The following is a 7,556-nucleotide window of genomic DNA, read 5'->3' on the forward strand; positions in this document are numbered from 1 at the left end:
TTAGTTCTCTTTTAATGTCTTAATAAGACTTTTCTATGCTGGTGTCTGGGATATAGGGTCTCTTTATCTTCCATTACTTTTTTTTTCCTCCCTGAAAAATCTGAACACACATCTTTTTGCTAAACTAGGATCCACTGGGATCATCTGTTTTGACAGTTTTCATGACAGGGAAGGGAATTTCTTTCGGAGAGCTTTGCACTGCTTGACCAAAGAGCCAATCTGAAATTTACCATGTTAAATGTTCTTACTTCTTTTCTGTTGACCAAAGCTTCAGTGAATAGAGCTTTTAACTTTCTTATACCCAAAATCAGCTTGTCTTTTAGCAACCTTCAAGTATTGTGGGGGAAGGATCGGAAACAGTGTGTGAAATCGGTTTTGCACATCTTCTGTTTTTGAGACGCCTCCCTTTGTTGGTAAAGAGTCTCAGTCCAAATTCTTCTGGGCATCTGTCATGACTTGTGGTATGTTTGTGCAGATATGTGGACTGGAGGACATAAGCACTGTTGCTGTTCGTGAAGTTTTCTTTTCATGTCTTTAGTATAAGTTATCTTTGATCACTCTCAGCATCTGAGAGCTTTAAGCCCTTGAAATATTCCAAGGTTTTCATTTTACTTTTTTAAAGACTAGAGAGAGATGACTAGAAGAACCAAGTAGAGATGCAGGGAATATGTTTAGCAGGTACAGAAATAAAGAAGAGATTGTGACAACTAAGTAAAATATGTTGCTACCCTTTCCTGCATTTCTAATTCCTCACCATAGAATTCCATTAGCCTTCACACTACAGCTACTATTTTAATATTCTACTGTTTGTAAAAGTCACAAATTTCAAGCAGTGAACTTACCTGCTAGTGTTTTTAATTTGGCTTGCATGAAATCACTGCAATACAAAATGTCAGTATGAGCATCCGAAAAAGAAAAAAATAATATAGATATATATAAATCCCTTTGCTGGTGCAAAGTTATTTCAGGATAAATGTAGTTAAGTTACAAGTTTATTTTGAAGAGACAAAACTCGTGTGCTCTCCCAGACTTTGACTTTCTGGAGGACAAAACATTATATACACTTGACTGTCTCTTCTTGAAATTGTAATATAAATCTAGGGTCCAGTCATATCACATGAATCATTATTTAACCAAGCACTTGGGGGAAATATAAATGTATATAAATAAATCCATTGGGAATGTGTAGAAATCTGCGACATAGAGATATTGTTTAGTACACGGTTTGCTGCAGCCTGATTCCGGAATCAGGATCCTAACAGGTGTCAGCTGACCGTCAGGACCAAAGTTGAGCTGTGACTAGTCTTTACCCCTTTTCCTCATCCCTCTTTTAACTTAACATTGTCTTTGTCTATTTCAAGTCTGTCAGACCTCTTTCTGCAGATCACATCAGAAACCAGAAAATGTGTGACTAGGGGACACAAAAATCATACACAAAAGATTGGATTGAGTCGAGTGGCAGTTTCTCCTCCCACCTTTATTTTAAAAGCTCTAACCTAGGACGTGGTATGTTCGTTCTAAAGCAAGTAAATACTGATGGAGAATGTTCATGGGTAAGGTCTTTCGAGCACTTTTTTTTTTTTTTTTTTTTTTACTTTCTGCTTTGCTTTGGAAAATCTCTTCCCTTTAAATAACCGCCTAGCCTCCAGAGCCCAAAGAACTACTTGCTCATTTCAAAACCAGTATCTTCGTCCTTTCATCACCACATCAGGCTTGCTTGAGCCAGTGCGGGTTTCCAATGGTCAGAACAAGCCGCGGGCTCCTGGAGCCACGTTGTTGCACGGACTGGTGCGTTGATGTGGTGCTCTCTCAGAGGCGGGGATTGAATATCCCTTCAGTGGTTTGTCTCGGTAACTCCGCCCCCCTGTATTTGGCCTTTTCTTTCTGTACCTCTCACGTCTCAGTTTTTAGAATTCCACTTCCGGAGACTCTCTGTGGTGCTGCGCCTGGGGGTGGTAGAGATGCCCTGTCCCCTCCTACTCAGCTTCACGTGGTGGGAGCCGCTGTGGGCAGGCTTCTCTCTTCCCTGCTCCAGGGAGCCTCTATCTAAGGTTCTCCGGGCTGGTGCAGTCTAGAATCTGGCAGAATATGAGAGTCTAATACGCTTCACTTCTCAAAAACCGTGAGGAAGAATGGCTTAGGCGGAGCTGAGAAGTGGGGAAAGTGATGATATCCGCACTGCCTGTGCCCCTCCCCGGTCCCTCTTTGCAGACTGATGAGGCTCTCTGGCCCCACTCATGCCATAGGCAGTGAAGAAGGAGAATTTTGGTTTTTGTTTTGTAGGAATTTGTGGGCGTGTGGCAGAACCCCCTAGAGAAAGTTAAATGCAATTTACTATTTCCTGGTTCTCTTACATAGAGAATCGCTGTGACCTAATTCCCAGGGCGTCTTTCTTGCTGGTATAGGTAAGCCAAAATGGGCTTTAATCTCTACTTGCTATAGTCTGTGTTTTTAGAGAAAGGGGGAGAGTAGTGATTTTTCTTCTGTCTATCTTCTTGAAGTTCAAGAACTGTTGAGTATTTCATACAGGTAAAATTAGTGTAGCCCAAAGGGCTTGTGAAGGGGGAGCTAGGAAAGTCAAAGGATTCTTCTTAGCTGTTGAGCAGCTGCTTGCTTAAATGCAGCCCCAGAGCCTATAGATATGCTGCTACCTGCTTAACCTGGAAGCTCAGTGCCCAGTAAGCATCTTAATCCATTAAGCCAGTTAATCAAAATTCCTTTCACTTGGAGAAGAGTATGTCCCTTCTCGCCTCAGCGTTATCCACATGAAATGTAATGTCAGGCTTCTAGCTGGGTGCCATGTCCCAGATAGCCCAATTAGAAGGCTGGCTTCCTCCCTCATATGGAGGAAATGCCAGGATTGGCTAGTGTCTCCTTCGTGTGTATCTGTATAGGAAATGCAGTTGCCCTGTTCGTGGTTTCCAGTGACTTTTTGCTATAGATTGAGTTCTGGGGAGGAAACCATAGGGGCTAGCTTGAGCTCTTATTCAAAATGATTGGCCTAGTCTTCACAGGGACTCTGAGGGCGTCACATTCCCCTTGACCCTTGAGAGTGACTTAGTGGGAGGCTGTGGCCAGCTCTTGCTTACTACATAGTATGTGTGATAAATGGCCTTAAACTGTGATTCTCTGTGGTATGATGAGTTATAATAAAGTGGCCCTAAAGGATGCAAAGACTTGTAAACTACAGTTACTGTGTTTTTACTGAAGCAATACCCAAAGTTCTGTTCTTTCAGAGCAACTCTGGGGAGGTTGAATGAAAGGCAAAAGCAAGTACCTGACACGCTGCCTGTCCTGCCTCGTTGCCGTGTGTGTGGATGTGACCCTGACAGGCACGGGGAGCCTTGAGCCAACTCCGAATGCTTTCTCCAGCACAATTCCCGAGTTCCTTGTGCAAAGCTTGGTCACTTAGCCCAGGCCTTGTAAGGAGTGTGGGTTTATCACTGGCTAGAGTAGAGTGGTGACAGTCTCCACACTGAATATTAGGCCTTGTAACCTCTGTGATGTTAGACCAATGTGGGAATGATAAAAAGCATTCCTGATGGTTCTTCACATGATACTGGTGGTATGACCCTGAACTTGGGCCAGCATGCCCACAGTCTTGATGATCCCTCTCTGTAGAAAGATAGCTAACATTAAGAGAAGGGGGAAAGAGAATAGGAATAGAAAAATAGCTTACGGGGAGCTGAGCTCCTTATTTTGTTGGCCCATAATTTTCCTTTCACCAATTTACCTGTAATCTGGAATTTGCAAGAGGTGCTGTGATAACCCCTCTCCACTGCTGTAATGTTCGTATAATCTGACAGAGAAGGGGAAATGTAAATAAACATTTTTTAAATTTTAGTAGTGTGTTAAAATGTCACTCTTTCTCCTTACTCCCATCTCCCTTTTTAATTTTTTTGGAACACTAAAGCTATCCATACTGGGTTGGGGGTAGATGTCTCCATTTTGAGTGTAAATGTTACAAACAGAACTACTCAAAATGACTTAAGAATCATCCCATGCAAATAAATATATTGTTTTTCCCCAATAAAATATTCAGAAAGATACATCTGCCTTTGTTCATTCAACCAATAAATACCTAGTGCTACTTCCATGCCAGGCACTGCACTGAGCATTACTGGCAACAGAGTGAACAAGTCAGTGGGGCTCCTACTTTCTAGTAAACAAATAGGCATACACACACACACACACACAGAGTGATATATACACACACACACTAAGTGCTAATATATATACTAAGTGATATATATATATATATACACATACACTAAGTGATATACACACAAAGTGCTAATATATATACTAAGTGATGTATATACACACACATACTGAGTGCTAGAGAACATGATAAAAGATTGTAACCAGTAGCTGGGTTAGCAGTGATAGAGGAAACTAGTTTCCTGAGGATTGGAGGGTCTGAAAGAACGTTGGTGTGATGAACTTCATGAGCAAAGATGGAGGGTGAATGGTGAGGTGGGGCTAGGCTGGCAAGGGGATGGTAGCTGGGGCTGCATTGGGCTGCTAGGAGTTTATCTCGGGCACTGGTAGAAACTAGTGGAAAGTTTACTGAAAGAGATAACCACTAGCATGCTTTTGTAGACTGACAAGCTGATAAAATTTACATAGAAATATAAGACCTAGACAATCTTGAAAAAACTTACATTACCTGACTTCATAACTTTCTACAAAGCTACAGTATAAGGATGGTAAACTTGGCATTAGGATGGTCATACAAATCAATGAGACTCCAGAAATATACCAACTGCTGTATAGTAAATTGACCTTTGACATATGCCAAGTTAATTCAGTGGGAAAAGTACAGTTATTTTATCCAGTGATGGCAAAACTGTGTATCTAAGGGGAAATGAACTTCAACCCATTTATACAGTAATCAAGTCATAGATCTGAATGTTAAAACTATAAAACTTATAGAAGAAAACATGAAAAATCTGTGACTTTGGGTTAGGCGATGTTTCTTATGACACAAGAAGAATGACTGAAAATAACTGATAAACTGGACTTAAAGTGACAACTTTAAAATAGCAAGACGAGAAGACAAAACTCAGACTGGGATAAAAGATGCACAACACACATGTCCATGAAGGTTTTCTATCCAGAATGTACAAAGAACCCTTAAAACTCGGCCATGAAATTATTCCATAAAAGAGAGGCAGAGGATTTGAACAAGCACCTCACAAATGAGGTACATTAATAAATGGCCAGTAGGACCTCCCTGGTGGCGCAAGGGGTTAAGTCTCAGCACTACGAAGCTATCTGCAGAACCCCAGCCAGGGAGCAACCCACAGGGTGCAGCAGACCTCTCCTGTCGCGACCGCTGCTCCCCTCAGCAGTGTATTTCAGTAGATCCGCCTGTCCTGCCTCCCACTCTGTCTCTAGTGAATTCTCTCATCTGCCACCCCCCCCGCCCCGCATCTCTGGCCTGTACCCCAGTTCTTGTATGCATACATAAATAAATCTTTAAAAAATAAATGGCCCAACATCGCTGAGCATTAGGGAAACGCACTGTCAAACTACATGAAGATTCTACCACTCATCCACTAGAATAGCTACGTTTAAAAAGAATTATAATGCTAAGTATTAGCACGTATGTGGAGATGCAAAATGAAACAGCCATTTGAGAGAACAATTTGGCAGTTTGGGGGCAGCCATTGCATTCAGCCAAGAGACATGAGAGCACATCTACACAGGCCGTGCCCGTGGGTGTTCACAGCTGCTTGCTTCATACCAGACCCAAAGTGAAAAGAAGCCACATGCCATCATGGTGAGTGGGTAAACAGATGCGGTCTATCCTTCGGATAGTGTAGCAAGGACCATACCTACAAGATGGAGGAATCTCAAAAACACGCTGAAGAAGCCAAATAAAACAACACGTGACCCTGATTCTGTTGGGGAGGTGCCACGCTCCGCTGTGGGGGGAGCTGAGGAGCCAGGTGAAGCACAGAACCTGCGCGGCAGATGGGCTCTGGCAGACACGTGGAGGAAGGGCTCACTTCCTTGGCTTTGGACTTGGATCGGGGGCTTGGAGGAGAGACACGTAGACACTGAGCAGAGAGAGACGCACGTGAGCGACGTGGGGATGCCGGCCTTTATCTTGATTTGTTCTCTGATTTTCCTCCTTTCATCCCAGTCTTGCCGGGCCCCTTTTGCCCTTTTCTATCCCTGCCAGAAGGCGCCTTAGACTTCTGGCAAGCTCTGGGGCCTCAGCCGCCTCCCTTCCAGGCAGCAGTGTTTGGCCAGACACTTGGGTAAATGTCCACAAGGGGATCGAGTGTTTTATTTGGAATATTCTTTTTTCTCTCTCTAAGCACATCAATTCTATGAAAGACCTTTCACACTAACAACTTTGTGCACACAGATGGCCTGACCCATTTAAAGCATGCAAGTTTGAGGGTCCTGGGGTACCCCTCTGTCACACCCTAACAATTCCATTGATATGAAATGCTAGGAAGGCACGACTAGCCTAGAGTGACAGCGAGTGAGTGGATCAGTGGTTGCCAAGAGCAAAGGGTGGAGGGTAGGGATTATCTTTGCAATGGGACTGTTAAAATAATGTTTTTTAACCAATCATGACTCCAACAAATATAAAAATGAGCATCAATTAAAGATTGTATTTAAAACATGTTCAATAGGAAACATAAGGATATTATAATCAGTTCAAAAGAGAGAGTGAAACACATTTACAGAGCGGGAATACAGAAATGAATGTGCCAGTGAAAACACAACTGGTTTGTTTCTTCCACACTCAGCGAGGAAGATCAGTTGAACCTCTACAGAACAGGGCAGAATTTGCATTTCTACGGACAAAGAATTATTTTGTTTTGCTACTAAGTTACCTACAACCTACAGAATCATGCAATAGCTCAAAGGCCATCAAAGACTGAACTCGGACCACTCAGAAGGAGGTGATGCATTGTTTTGCCTGGAACCACAGTTTTTTTCCTATCATGCACAAGAGGAAATTGGATCATAGGAAGGTTCTCTGTTGTACCTGCGGTGGCTACCTGGACATTCACATTGGTCAAAATTCATTGATCTGTACAATTAAATTAGGTATGCTTGTGGTGTAGACATAAATTATATCCCAATGAAACTGATTTAAAGAAGAAAAGAGAAGCGATGGCATTGGGAGGGGGGAGTGTGAACAAGAGTGGATACAGGGCCTCCCCGGTGGCGCAGCGGTTGAGCGCTGGGTTGCGAAGCTGCCCGCAGCCTCTGCGGCGCCGGTTCGATCCCCGGCTGCTTCCCGGCCACCAGAGGAGGGTCCCGCATGGCGCGCAGACCTCTCCTGCCGCCCGCTGCTCCCCTCAGCAGTGTACTTCGGTCCTTCTGCCTGCTCTGCTCCCCGCTCTGGCTCTGGTGAATTCTCTCACCCTCCCGCGCTTCTGACTGTACCCAGTGCTTGTATAAACAAACAAACAAATAAATAAATAAAATATGCCTCTATTAAAAAAAAAAAAAAGAAAAAGAAAAAGAGTGGATACAGCAGGACCTGTCCTGGGCTATGCTAAGTGTCCAGGCAAGGCGGAACAGAG

Source organism: Talpa europaea (assembly GCF_964194135.1).
Source record: "Talpa europaea genome assembly, chromosome: 8".
Lineage (NCBI taxonomy): Eukaryota > Metazoa > Chordata > Mammalia > Eulipotyphla > Talpidae > Talpa > Talpa europaea.